At 36.9% G+C, this 14,721-nt stretch overlaps 1 long non-coding RNA gene across 2 annotated transcripts in view; it reads right to left on the reverse strand.

Annotated features, from left to right (window-relative positions):
* Positions 1-14,721, reverse strand: part of LOC116958906 — a 61,028-nt gene that overhangs the window by 27,562 nt on the left and 18,745 nt on the right. Inside the window, exons 2-3 of one of the 2 annotated variants that reach the window (XR_004405540.1) lie at positions 14,028-14,208; positions 5,085-5,203 (exon numbers count right to left, since the gene is read on the reverse strand). This is a non-coding gene — a long non-coding RNA (uncharacterized LOC116958906). Of the gene's footprint in view, positions 1-5,084; positions 5,204-14,027; positions 14,209-14,721 lie in introns of those variants that run through there. The other variant, XR_004405541.1, reaches the window with a different exon arrangement.

Consider the following 14,721-nt stretch of genomic DNA (forward strand, 5'->3'; position numbering starts at 1 on the left):
CAACAGTAAAAAATTGCAGAAAAATGCAAGAGCTTATGCAGAGATGACAAGAGGTCTGTTTCAATGGGACAGGCTCTCCTCTTTCAATCTTGCATTAAAAACACACTTTGTGGACTAGAGAAGAGAGTATTTAAAGAGAGCACTGAACTGTTCTTATCTGAGTGGGGCTGTGATAGAAGTGTCATTCTGTTTTCTCCTAGAAAAATCCCACCACTGTGGGACTCCAGGATATCTATCCAGCTGCTTTATGGTGTTCAGCATCCAGCACAGCCTGCTGTTCTTAACATTCTCCTCCCATCTAGATAAATGTAGTACTGTTGATCCATTGCAACTGGAGTCCAACAGATTTTCTTACTTTTCATGTTTTGCAGTTCACAGCAGCATTTGCCAAGTCCTTCCCATTTATTTCAGAGTCAAACCTTCAGAAAGACACTTGCACTCATTTATCTGTACAGAACTGTCATGGTGATTATAACAAACAACTTTAAAATAAAGTTGAGCATTATGTAAGGGTAATTCCACACTGTGGCTGTCATAAGCTCTGATGACACTTGCATTTTGTGTAGAGGAGAGCTGTTGAAAGTCTTGGAGATTTCTCTGTTCAAGCAGTTTCCTTTTACCTGTTTTACCACCAGCTAACATTGTTTATCTTATCGAGTTATTCCACCTGTATCATATTTGATTGCATTCAATTTTTTAATGTAAAGACTGAATTAACACACACACAAATATTATAAATATATGTATAATATGATCTTAAAAGTTTTAACCTCTCAGGAACATCTGGATGATTCTATTTTCAATTAAAATATCATGATGTCTACCTTCAGTGAAGGATAAGAAGCCCAGTCACATTTTCCCTTATCCTCAAAAGAACACACAAAGCAGTAATGTTAATCATCAAAATTATACTTCCTCCATTATGGTAAGTCTTCATTTTAATGAAAAATCTCACAGGACAAGATAGGGAAAGCAGAGGAAATGATAACTCTTTCTGGGTGTGGATTGTCCTTTATCAGGAAAAAAATATTTGGAAAGTGACATTATTATTATTTGGACAAAAGAGATTACTTTTCAAGTAAAGCATGGACCTCCCTCTCCTGCTAGTTTTGATCTCAGAGCTCCTAGCTATAATGTATGCTCTTTGTCACACTAATTCAGAGTTAGAAATGAGTTAGTTCTTTCTAGAATTGCAGGATGACACATCTCCCAAAGGTTTTCAACACTGATCATAAACATATTTTGTTCCTAAGACTATTGAGATCGTTGTATTGCTGGTGTCTTCTTATGAGAGACCTCTGCTTACTTTTCAATTCACTATTCTATCCAGAAGTCCCTGTGTGTACATGTCATCCATATTTCTGGGGTTTGTAGTAACTCTGTGTCGTGGTTTGAGCTTAGAGGGCAACTGCGCACCACACATCCTGTAACTTCCCCCTTTTCCCCAGCACTGGGAAGGAGAAAATAAGGCAGGCTTGGGATCAAGATAGGATAGGGAGGGATTACGGTCCCATTATGGTCATGGGCAAAAGGCAGATTCATTAGGGGAATTAAAAAAGGAACATAGATTTATCATAGACACTACCAACAGCAACAGCACTTAACAGTCAGAGTAGGACAGTGAGAAGCATTAACATATCTTAAGAACCCCTTCCCCCTATCCCTCCCTTCTTCCTGGGATCAGCTTTGCTCCAGATATCTCTACCTCCTCCCCTCAGCGGTGCAGGAACAAGGAATGGGGGGTGCACACAATGATGGTGCTTCTTCCATCTTCGGTGGGGGTCTTGAAAGGAACTCACCTGCTACCCAAAAACCCCACCACTCACTCAAACCTGGGACACTGTGCTTCCACAGTTTTGTTTGGCTTGCCACAAAACCATATACAAAATATAAAATAGTTATCTTGAAACATTTGTAAGCCCTTGTTCCTTTCATGAAATAAGCCTGTCATGAAACTAAAATGTCATCTGTCATAGCAAACAAACTGTCATTCCCCTCTGGCAAATGGCTCAGTCTTTGGTTGTCTTGTCTGCCCACCTGATGAGATTGCAAAATATTGCTAAAATGGTGAGCCTTTTGTATTCAAAATCTTGCCTACAAGGGTCTTCTTCCAATGCCTCAAAGCATTCACTGCTCCCCCATATGACAAATCAGATTCCTAATGATAAGTATCCCAGGTGAATGTTTTCTGGATGCTTTTCTGGTCAGTGTAATGTGAAGCCAATTGGTACTTCATTTTTATGTGCTGGAAGCTGGAGGTCTTAGCAGAATGCCTGTGATGCTGGAAGAATCTTGTCAGCCAAGTTTGGCCACGAAATAAAGATGCAGAAAATACTTCTCATGTCACTTCTTCAATTCTTAATCCCAGAAAAATGTGACCCACACTATTTTACAGACAGATTTTCAAACACATATTTGTCTAAAAATTTGCAGGTTTTGCTTATGTGTAACATTCAAGGGGAGGGAAACACGGTATACTAACTATTTGTAGGAAGGTCTGGACTATAGCATTTTCAAACAATTTCAAACAATTCAGTATTTCCCACTAAATCTTTTCTGACACGCATGCAGATATCCCCATGAAAGATTCCACCCTGGAGGCCAAATTAGGTGTTACAGCAAATACATGCTATCTCTGTTTTTTATGGCTATGTTCAAAGTAATTTTGATAAGACTATTTATGGTTCTTTGTTTTTAAAAAAATACAGATCAGAAATAAACTATTAAACTCAGTCTCTTTTAATCATAAGAAACCATGCTACATGCTTAGATACACAGTCCTGAATCCTCCATTCCCTATGTAGCATCCATGTGCATCTCACTCTGCAATTCTGAGGCATAATCCCATACAAGTGCGCTATTAAATTCCATGGTAAACCCACCAGAGGAGGGCAAAAAGGATTAGATTGATGCGGTTAAACAAAGATTGAGTGAATGTGTCACTTTAAAGCATGACAGGTTTTGACGTGAATAGTTACTTGCAATCTAAATGTATTACTTATCTAAGAATTAATTACCTACTGAGAAAAAAAAATAGTTATTCTACAGGAGTAGCCTTAATTTTACAGTATGGTCATTTGTAAGTAAATTTACAAAGCTGTTCACAGGGAGCTAAAGATAAACCCACCCCATTAGTGAATAAATGGCTTTGCACATTTTATACTTGCATACAGCTTGGAAAATGTACGTTTTTCATGTCTTGGCCTGAAGATCCAATAGCTGCTTTAGAGCTACTGTCTACTAGTACCTGGAAAAGATGCTAAATATCCCTATTGCTTGTACAATACAGTCCGCTATATGCAAGAAAGCTATATATATGGTACAAAATCCCAAACCTGAGAATACGTCACATCTTTTTTAGCTAAAGACCATGTAGAAGATACTACTGAGGCACAAAATAATGTTAAAGGAAGATGAAACTAAGAGTGCCTTATAATCCTAATAGAATACAGGTTACTAAAAGAAAAAAAAAAATTAAGTTTCCCCATTTTTCAGACATTTCTGTATTCTTTAAAGACTTTTTTTTTCATCACTTATTTCCCCCTTTTCCATTTCTTTCATTTCTTGTATTTTTAATATTAAGCCTATTATGTGTTCCTTTGTCTCAGTATCATTTCCTATTTCTCTCCTCCATGAGTCTGCATTTTTCCTTTCCTATAGCTTCTGTCTGCTGTGTCAGGACTGTGTTTTAGAGTTTCACTGAAAAAGTTTCCACAATCAGTTGTTCATCTTTCTTTTAATGAACTTCTTTTTCATTATTCTTTTCCAAAAGTTTGTCCTGTCAAAAATCTTAATTTCTCCTTCCTCCATGGGACACCTGTGAGTATTTTTAAACTATGTCATCATTCCTCTACCCAAGATCTAGTTCTTTGCATATTACAGTTAAACCAATGCTATTCATCTGCATTGGCTCTCTCCCAGGTTACCTTCATGATTTTTCTGATTTTTTGAACAAACCCATCTCCTGCCTCATCCAATGCTATCTACTCACTGGATGCATTGTAATGGCCTTTTATGAAAATGTTCCTCCTTTCAAATTAATATAATCCCTTTATTTTTATGAAAATGTTCCTCCTTTCAAATTAATATAATCCCTTTATTTTTCCTCCCTAATGTCAATACCCATTCTCTCGTCCATCCTCAGCCTCCCTTTAGCACTACTGTCTACATTCCAGTCCTTTCTCCCAATGATCTCTCCTCTGTCTCAAGCTTCTACCCTATACCCCTCTTCAAAACAGTGATATTTCTTTAGCCTCTCTGTTTCTCCTTCTCTCACTCTTCTTCAATCCTCTGCAAGATAGTTTTTAGCTCTCTTCACCACTGAAACGACTCTCACTAATGACATTTTACAGAGCTACAGTAAATAATTTAGGGGCAATGTTAATAATGCACAGGAAAGGAGAAGAGGAATGAAGAGATACAGGAAAAAGAGAAGTTTTCAGCAGAGAACCACAACCAGATTGAGAGATACAAATACATTTTTCCTTATTATCTGTTCTCCAGAGAAAAAGACTCATATTCCAAAAGAGATATATAAAGGGAAGCAAGATAAATTCTGATGCTCAACAAATGAAGGACTGAAAAGTGGGAAGAGGTTCATAAAATGGATCAGGATAAAGTTACAGAAGAAGATCCTAAACAAAACCAAATGGGCTTTTCTTTACTAGAGCTTGAAATAAATGAATAGTGACTAGCAGTCTCAAGAAGGGGTTATGGTTTCATAGTACTTAGGATAAGACAGGCAGCCAGAGATCACTATGCACTATGAGTGCTTCCTATTTTTTAAGTCAATACTTCTCTTAGATACCACACGCACTTCAACTGACAGCAAAAGTAATATGTTGTTTCCTCAATAGGAATTGAAGCGGCTTGATTTAAAAGTCAATGTTTCCAGTAGTAATTCAAGTATTCGAAAGCTGTGTATGATTCTGCTCAGATTCTGTTTCATAAAGAGGGGCTAATGAAATACAAAGTGGGTACAGACTATTTTCTATAACACAGGGACCATAAAGCAGAACTGCTTAAGCACTTTCCAGAAAGTTTGATCAAAACCAACATTTTCTGTGGAAAAACTTACTTTTCTGGGAGGAAGATGAAGAGAGTTTCCATGAGGAAAATGTTGCAACCATTGTTCTGGAAATGAAAGTGAGGTTTATGAGAGCCTCCCACAAAAATTGCTGGGCCTGAACCAAGTTGCCTGCTCCTGAAAAGATGAAAGGCAAAAAGGTTGAATGAACTGATTCAGTATTTTGCCATCAACAAGACTGGAAAATTCCTACCAATATACATCTACCTACTGTTTAGAGTTTTCCAGGTGGCCAGACAGAAAATCAAGCAGGCTGTTTCTCCCATAATGATAATTTTCCTTAAAATCGCTTTCCACTAAAAATTTAGGAGTTCTTACTGTCTGGTCAAGGGCTGGTATTATTTCCTCCTAAACCCTCTTTTTAAAAAAAAGAGACAGTCTTTCCACTTTTCAGCCTACTAGAGATAGCAGTATTTTTTTTCCTAGTATAGCAAGTGGGTTAAAAAGCAGGATGCTTACCAAACATTTGGTTTAAATTAGCTCCATAATATAGGACATATAAAAATGAAACAAAAACAAGAATCCCTGATAGTCTCAGCAAATGAAAGCCAGTGAAAATCTGTATCCTCTTTCTTAGCTACAAAAAAAAAAGTATGCAGTAACGGCATGATTTGCCATACTTCCTGAATAAGATGTCCCTTTTATCCCATGCACACATGAGGAAAACTAAAAATACTAAATGTCTTTAACAAAGATTCTTTGTGTAGAAACTTTTGGTTCATAGTAAGGCCTTTTCCCCCTCTCCCTTATTCCCCAAGGTATTGATCAAACTGTGTCACATGTGAACTCATGACATGTGACGTGAAATTCCTTAGTCCCTTGATGTGCCATCTTGGGTAATAATCTTTATCTCAGATACTTCAACTTACTTAACCGCATTGCATAAAAAGCAAACATTTTAAATAGTTTTGTGAGGTGGTGGGAATGGTAAGGAAGCACTTGCTAGTACTTAAAAAATTTTGAATGTTGTGTTTCCTGCGTAAGTGCCTTGTGAATGGTCATTCTGCAGGAATTTTATTATATGAGAAAAGAAGGTGTGATTCTGAAGTTTTTAACCAATTGCAGTTCTAATGTTTCTCTATAACAATATGGGTTAGATAGATTCAATTTCATATAAATATGTTGTCTCAGATTAATTACATTAAAGAAAATACAAATCATTTAACTTTGTACACTTAGAAACTCTTATTTTACTTTTAATCAAGTTTACTTCGGTTAAGGATTGAATTGACATTGCCTAAACTAAATCCAGCTTAAACCAGTCTGAGAACATCTATACAGACACACATGATGACTAGTTAGGAAATAATTATTGAAGAAAATAGGAATGCAGAAAACCCCTAGCGTTCCTATAGCACAAATTAGCTAATGGGAGTCAAGAACACTCTTCTTCTCTGAAGAAGCTATGCTCTGAACTATATTAAAGTCATGTGACTAATTTTTAGGAAATACATGAGATGATAAGGGCCCTGAAATCCTTCATCTATAGCTTCGCTCTAAGAGTTGGAATCACCATTATATTTATTCTTCATTACTTCTTCCTTCTGGGATAGGGAACAGCCCAGATCACACACGCCATTTTTCTTACTGTTGTCTACTCTCAGCTCACTTGGTATTTATCTAGGTGCTGGGCAACCTGTCTTCCATAACTTATATATGTAAGTGAAATGACCTTCTACCAACTAAAAAGCTGTGCGAAGTCCTGTCCTCTCTATTAACAGAACTAGAAGCAAAACTCACTAAGCCTGCCTGGAGGTCTACAATTCCTTGTCTTGTCGTTAAAGAAATCAGAGAAATGTCTTAACTACAGCTCATAGGATCTAAAATCTGTAGGCACTGATTGGGAAGACCAGATGGCAGTAGTGCAGATAGTCTTATTTTTCTTTTTATCTGAAATTTTTAACGTTTCACCCTGGAAGTAGAGCTTTTTATCGCCTGTGGTGTAGTTTTTGTTGAACCTTGAGCAGAAAGTCTTTTTCACCTAAATTTTCTCTGAGTGAGCATATGTCTTCAACACAAGACAAGGTATGCTCCTAACCAGGGCTGTCTAAATGAAATTACTGAAATAAACTAAACCATGTCAGCCAGCAGTGCAGACAGCATAATTCAGTTTACTCCCTTACCACAGGGAAACTAATAATTAATTTTAGCCTGGGCTACTAAGATGAGTTTGTTTTTTTTCTTCACTCTACTAACCTGATCCAATTTAGGGTCATTTTTTTTTTTTCTTTTACTTTCAGTGAAGGCAGTCAGCAGTAATGCAACCACAGTTACTGGGAGCTTCTGTGTTGTTATTCAACATGCCTGTCTCCCACATCACAGTTACATGCTGCCGTGAATTAACAGGATCTACAGTTCTCTTAACATCTCCAAAAACCCACCAAAGGAAATGTAAAAATATTAGTTTCAATCTCCTGAGAAATATTTTATTGTAATCTGTTCCCAGGTGGGGTTCTGAGCTACCACTGAGGAATAAATCCTAACTAGCTTTGGTTTCTTTCCAGACCATAATATTAATGTATATTAATGTACTTAGCTTACTCCTTTCTGACAAGATGTTTTGTAGAAGAGATTTTTTAAAGAATTTGTACAATAATCTAAATTATTTTAGTTTCTATGCATACAGTTTTTTAACACTCCATTTTTGGAAGTTAGTTGTGAGAAGAACAAATAATAAATAAGATTTTTCTCATGTTTGTAAACATCTTCAACTTCTACTGTCATTTTGTGGGATGACTGAAACCATCATCTGCTTCTTTGCTTGGGTATGCATCACTCCCTGTGGCAGTGACAAAGAGATGGGATTTCTTGGACCCAGTTTGTCTGATGCAACTCCACTGGGTAGCTCATTGAGCTGAGAAGTTTATCCTTTCAGCATAACACCATAATCGGCGTATCCTTGATTTGTGGCAAGTGTTGCTACTGCAGCTTTGCAAATAGCCTCCTAGCCTCTGAGAAACCCTCTGTGGACAAGTCTGATTTTTGAAAAGGCTGAATATGACTTCCATAGAAAAACACATGCTAGAGAAAGTGGGAAAAAATTATTTTCTGAAGTCTACTTTAGTTCCCCTACAGATGGAGTCAAATCTTGCCTCCACCTATGCTAGCCTTCAGTGAAGCAGCTCTATTCAGAAAATATTCGGCAAACTCATGCTGTCTGATACATCTTTTGTTAGAAGCACAGTCAACTTGCCACCATGTCACTTCTGTAGAAGCAATCTAAATTCTCCTAAGAGAAACCACTACTTTATTCTAAACTCCATCCATCTGTCAAGACAACACAACTCCTTAGCTACTATGTGGTGCTGCATAGCACAACCTCACTTGGAGCCAAATATTTCGGTCAAAACTTTCCTACCGCGTGTCAAGAGCAGACAGAGTGCACCAAACTGAATTGTCATGGGATATCACACTTTTTGTGAGGAGAATTAATTAACAGAATTGGAGAGTCATGAAGGTCAGAAGGGACTTCTGGATTAATAACTTAACAAGACAGACAAAGACCACACTGCTCTGCAGCTAATGCTGCATCTGAACACTAGCTATGAGCAGTCCCACCATTCCCCTAGAAAGGCAGTTTACCTAAAAAGGCTTTGAACATAGTAATGAGAGAAATAACATGTACCACAAAAGTTCAAACACCTACCCCCTGGAGTAGAACAAAGACACAAAAGCAGCCAGTCACTGGATTGCTAAAAGCATGTCCCCCACGACTCCCCAGAAAACAGAAAGCATGTTGCTTTCTTCCAGCAACAGGAGAATTTGACGGGGGGGAGGCTAACAGCAGTGTGCCACCTCCAGCCTGGGGTAACCACTGAATCACATCTAGGCAAAAACTTCCACATGGAAGCACAGACATTCTTATAACCTCACTAGTTTCCATATTAATACACTGAACACTCAGGATCTTTTTTGTTTATTTTCTAAGGTTTTTGGTGTGAATTCATTAATTAACCTAGTAAATTTGCTAATGAATATTTTAATAGTGTTAATATGCTGCATATGCAAATTGAGTCTGCAGAATGTCACCTGGAGAAGTACTTCAATGTTTGGTTAATTTGTGATGCAAGTTTTGTTTTGCCACTCTTATCCTTCCTGTAGATCAGGCAGGTAGCTTTCCAGTAATACTCACATCCTTAGACCAAGCCATCATGGAGGACAATTTCACACGGGCAGTGAAGGTTAAACATTTTTAAAATGCAAACAAAATTAATTTTTAAAAGCTTCAAAAAAGCTTTGGATTCAGAAAGCCCTTTACAATCCATGGGCAGTGCTCTTTAAGAAAAGATGCTCTTAAGTTATGCAGACTTATTATTTGTCAGTTCAGAGATTTCTCCATCTCCTCTGCCACATAGTCTGTATAATTTAAGGTGACTCACTGTACAGGAAAGTTCACCTTCCATTAAAATGTTTTCTTTAGTAAGCACTCTCCTGGAAGTGCTGTAGTGTAAACATGAGTGGCTACGAATACGAACATTTATTAAATAGTGCTGATGAATTTTTCAATACCTAAGGGAGAGCAATTCACAGCTCAATCATTCAGGCCATTTTAAGTGCTGCACAGGACAATTCCACTACATCTTCCATTAATATTTAATTGCCCATTTTATTCTGTTTACCTTTTTGGTTAATATATAATTTAAAGCTCTTCTACTAAAAAGGAGGGGGAAAAAAAAGAGAACAACTGTTAGCCTGCTTTTAACAAATCTCTGGTGAGAGCTTTTCCTTCATTTAAAATTCATTGCAAAAAAATTTTATTTAATATCAGTAACACAAACCCCAGGTATTAAAGCAAAACTTGGAAGCAACTGTTGCGTAACAGTCTTGACATTGACTTAGATTTGACTGAAAACAGTTTCTGACTGGCAGCCTTTGACAAAGCACCCCAGCAGCCTGGGATGATGCCACATAGCCTGACCATTGGAAGAAAGTACAAAAAAACCCACTGTGACAGACACCACTCTTGTTGCACAAAGGTTATTCCAAAGGAAGTAATATTCTTCATGGTCTTGGTGGAGAGGGAAAAAAGATTAAAAAATATAACAACAACATTTTGTTCACATTTACAAAAATTGGTAATGTTTACAGCTGGATATATCACACCATGATGTTTAGGAAAAAAACTGCTTGATTAATAGGCCTGAAAATATTTGGGTACTGTAAACTCAATATGAAAGCAACAATCATGTAAGAGTGTTACACTTGCTCTTCACTGCCAGTCTTTGGGATATCACAACATATCACAATCAGGAATCTCGTAAAGAATGATTATTTATTAATATCAGTAATAGAGCTGCTTTTGAATTTGGAACAAAATTAATAGCAGTGGTACTTAGGCTTCGCTTATTATTGTGAGAATCACATGTAAACTCAGATGGGCTTAAATTCTGGTATAAGTGTTGTTGTTCTGAACTATTCAGAGTCTGTAGGCTTGATCTTGCACTTTCTGTAGCCTTTAATATATATAAAGCAGATTAGGAGTTTTTACAGCCTATAATCACTTTTATCACCTCCTGCCCTAAGATAAGATCTGTGGTTTGTGGAACTCCAGACACAATTTAATAGCTGCCTTGAGTTCTCCTTTGGCTTTGCACAAGGAATATTACATGAGTACAGAACAGGCAAATACTATTTGCATTAAGAAATAAAGAAATCTTTATATTGCTTACCAGATCACAGTCTTTTTGTAGTCTTTATTCATTTAGCAGACAGGTTATTTAAAATTATCCTCTCTATATATATTATCCTTATGTGCATAAGATGGATAGATAGAAGCAGATACAGACACAGACACATATGTACACATACATCCAATAGTGCATATATATACACATACACACAAATACAGACATATATGTACGTATAGACATATATACACACTATTTCTTCACACAGAGAGCTACCCTTCAAAGGAACTTTCATGGTTTTACATGAATAACAAATCCTAGATATTACTGTGCATGCTCTGAGTTTCACTTAGCTTTGTCTTTCAAAACCTGATTACTAGGGAAAGGCCAGCAAGGGTATCATGTGTTCTGTCCTTGCAGAAAGTTATTTGTGTTCTTTTCAGCTAAGATATGTCATGTCATCTCACAGCCAGTGCTTACCAAATGTCTGTTCAATATGGTACAGAATGTGAGAAAAGATAAAGACATTGGTCATGCCACATTTTCTACTGATGTAATAAAATAAAGATGATTAGTATATTTTCATGCACATAATTTCCATCTGTACCTAAGTCAAATTAGGAGCTCAGGATGTATGCAATAAAAGATCAAAGAAGAATCCTGACCTATTCAAATGTTGAGAAGTTTTTGAAAAATAAGCAAATAATTAACTTAAAAAATTAAATTCCTTAGCTTTTTTGGCTCATTCCCTTCTTCTCATTTTCTTTTCTAGTCACTTGGGGTACATTTACATAGCATAATAATATGTAATGGAAGTAGATCTAGATGAGGTACTAGAAAGATGGTGCATTAAGCAAGCATTTTGTCTGGGTCAAATATGCCTTGCTTTTCAGAATTAAATATAATATAAAGATTATCATATTCATAATCACAAGATCAGAGCTTAACTTATATAACACCCTGATGAAAGTGAGAAAACATGATCATACTATACAAAGTTAACATGACTTGAGCTATTATATTTCTTTAAAAAATGAAGGAGAAACAAAAAGCATCAACAGAGTAAAACAGAAGATCCATAGTCTTCAAGGAGGAGACATGTCTAGTACAATACATAGAACTGGAAAATATTTAGATTTTCTTCTATTACATGTTCATTGAACTTGGGAACAGACTAGGCATACTCCATGTCATCATCTGTGACCTTGCTCCATAGAGTTAAAATCTCAAGGTAACAGTGTAAGTCTTCCTTTTCACATGTGAACTAGCTGAGAATATTTATCATTTCTGTCTGTAGTAATACTGGGGGAAGGACAACTTTGGCAGGAAATTTCCATGTTTAATCACCAGATCAGTAACAGTCAGTCAATACAATCAAGAAGAAGGTCACTGTATTTGAATCCTCAGACTTTATCATAGTCTAGAAAACTAATCTCTAGAAAACCAAGTCTGGGTGAAGTTTAAAGGAAAAATATCTCCATTAAAAGCAAAACCACACACTCACACCCCCTTTCTTTGATCTTAGCAAGAAATATTTTGAATCTTCAGGAATTCCATACAGCAAAGCTTCAAGCACGTGCAAGGTCAGGAAACAGTAATTTCCTCATTAAAAGTCCAAGCCATGAGGATGCGTTTCCTCCTCTGCGTGATCAGTGTGCTGTGACATGATTGCTAATGGTCTCTCTCCACTGCCGCTATTTTCCATGACCTCCAGGAAAACAACAAGTGATACCTACCTCTACTCCAGCTCTTAGGTCTGTTTTGAGCTTGTGCTTGTTGCATAGAGTAAGTGCCAGCCACTTACAGTCTCATTTCCCCTATCAGCCCACCTAAAATACTAGTGCTCTGCAACAGGAGGGGCACTCAGTCTGAGTTATAAGCCTATCCTGTCTGAACTCATAAAAGTGATACTTAAGCTATAGACTCACCTAGTAAAATAAAATGTGTTTTTTATCAGTAACTTTGTTATAGCCTGCAAAAATACAAGGTCTTTTGTTGTTTGGGGTTATATTTTTTGTGCTAAATCTAGTTGCCTGCCCTACACAGTAAATAGCTAGATCTTATTATTTTATTTATGTTTAGCCAGATGGTAAAATGGATTTACCAGTTAAAATCTATTCGCAGAGACCAGAGTAACTGTTGTTATTTGAGAAAGGCTAGTGATCTTAATACAACAATCAGAGATGGTGTTTGCATGTTAAAATCCATTTTCAGCACGGAGACAATGAATTCATAGAAGCTACTCGGTCACTGAAGAAGCAGAATGGATGTTTTTCTAAGTTTGTCTGAACAACAGATATGCACTGCATATTATTGATCTACCTGCTGTCTAGGACTATCTGCAAACTGAAGCAAGGAGAAATAGGAGAAAATTCATTCTTTCGATTTGGTGTTTCTCCACTCATTGTTTATTAAATCATCAAAATATTTGTGGTCATTGTTTCCTGATTTTTTGTTTCTTTCCTTTATTACACTCTAAATTGCTAAACACAGAGATGTTTAGAAGTTGTTTCCAATCACTGTCTAAATTTCACATTCCCTTGAACTTCCTCTCTAGACTTAGCATGTCACTAGTTAAATATAGTCTATTCATATCATTCTCCTGTTAAATGCATTCAAATTCTTCCCTCTTGCTCCTGGAAAGCTGACCCCAGATGGGATGCATCTTTGTTTTTTTAATATTTGTAAAGTCAACTGCAAGTATTTTTTAATGTCCCTCATATTTTCAGTCTGTTGTCTCTAACGTCACAGTGTTCCTGGTGGATGTTCTGTACCAGTAAAGCCTTTTACTTTCAGGATTGATACTATGCTTCATTCAGTACTCACTGTATAAAGACAAGCTCTTAATTTTTATCACATGCTTATAATTTTTTGGAATTTCTCTAGTCACTTCCGTGGATTAGATGGAAACTGCTACTATAGATTTCAAGCACAACACTAGAGGTTTAATATACAAGCAGATCATCTGAGTCAGTTGTGCCTTGTTGTGTAACCTCAGATGTTGTTGAAATACTTTTTGACAATTGATACTGTGTTCCCAAACAAACCACATGCATATTTTTTTTTCTGACTGTTTTTCTCTCCCAAAAGGGTGAGTCCATTTGTTGTATGACATCCTTCAGGAAATCAACTCAAATTTGTTCAGGTGCCCCTGTTCTGTGCTGTCTGAAGATGACAAACAGTGGGGTGAAGAGTGACAGAGTTGGGCTCCTCTGAGGAAAAGGGTACCATTTCTTTTCCTTTTCAGGGTACACAGTACACAGGAAAAGCAGACAACACTGTAAGTTAGAAAGTAGTCACACTACATCCCTTACCTCATCCTCAACAGCCATACAGGAGGAGTCTTACCAATGCTCATAGGAATCAATACGTTGGTCTTGTAGCACGTAAAATCTGCTGCCGCTTTGTCAGACCCAAACAGCAACACTGATGCTGCCAGGCTGGGTGTTCAGAGAGCTCTGTCTGCTAATGCTGTACCTTCTGCTCCATTTCACCCTAAGGATAGACAGGACACTACATTAATTCTACATACATAGTAGTAACTGTATGATTCAGAAGACTATCAAACATTTGAAATGGATCAGTCACAAATGTCAGCAGAAGCCTGGATCTGCAAACCTTTTGTATCGTGTATTGGTGACAATAGCAATTAAACATAAAAGAGAATGGTTACTTTAAAATGTCACTAGAAGTGGGCCCTGTACTTCAACAGTTGATTCATCTTATGCAAATACATTACCTGCTTGAAACAGTATGACCATGTTTATCTTTCTGCCTTTGTGACAGGACCACACCAGTAAATTGAATGTAATCAGCAATTAACAGTGAAGCTTTCAAAGTCCCTTCACATAAGTAGAGAACTCTGTAACAGTCAGCAATTAAGACTCATATTCTTTGTTCCCATATATGTACCTGTGCACATCTTTATAGATATTCCTACATGTAACCTTCATGATAAGGAAAAAAAAAAGCATTTGAATGTATTTGTGGAAGAGGTTAATCAAGATG

The sequence above is a fragment of the Tyto alba genome, unplaced genomic scaffold (genome assembly GCF_018691265.1).
Source record: "Tyto alba isolate M040663 unplaced genomic scaffold, T.alba_DEE_v4.0 Super-Scaffold_13, whole genome shotgun sequence".
Taxonomy (NCBI): Eukaryota; Metazoa; Chordata; class Aves; order Strigiformes; family Tytonidae; genus Tyto; species Tyto alba.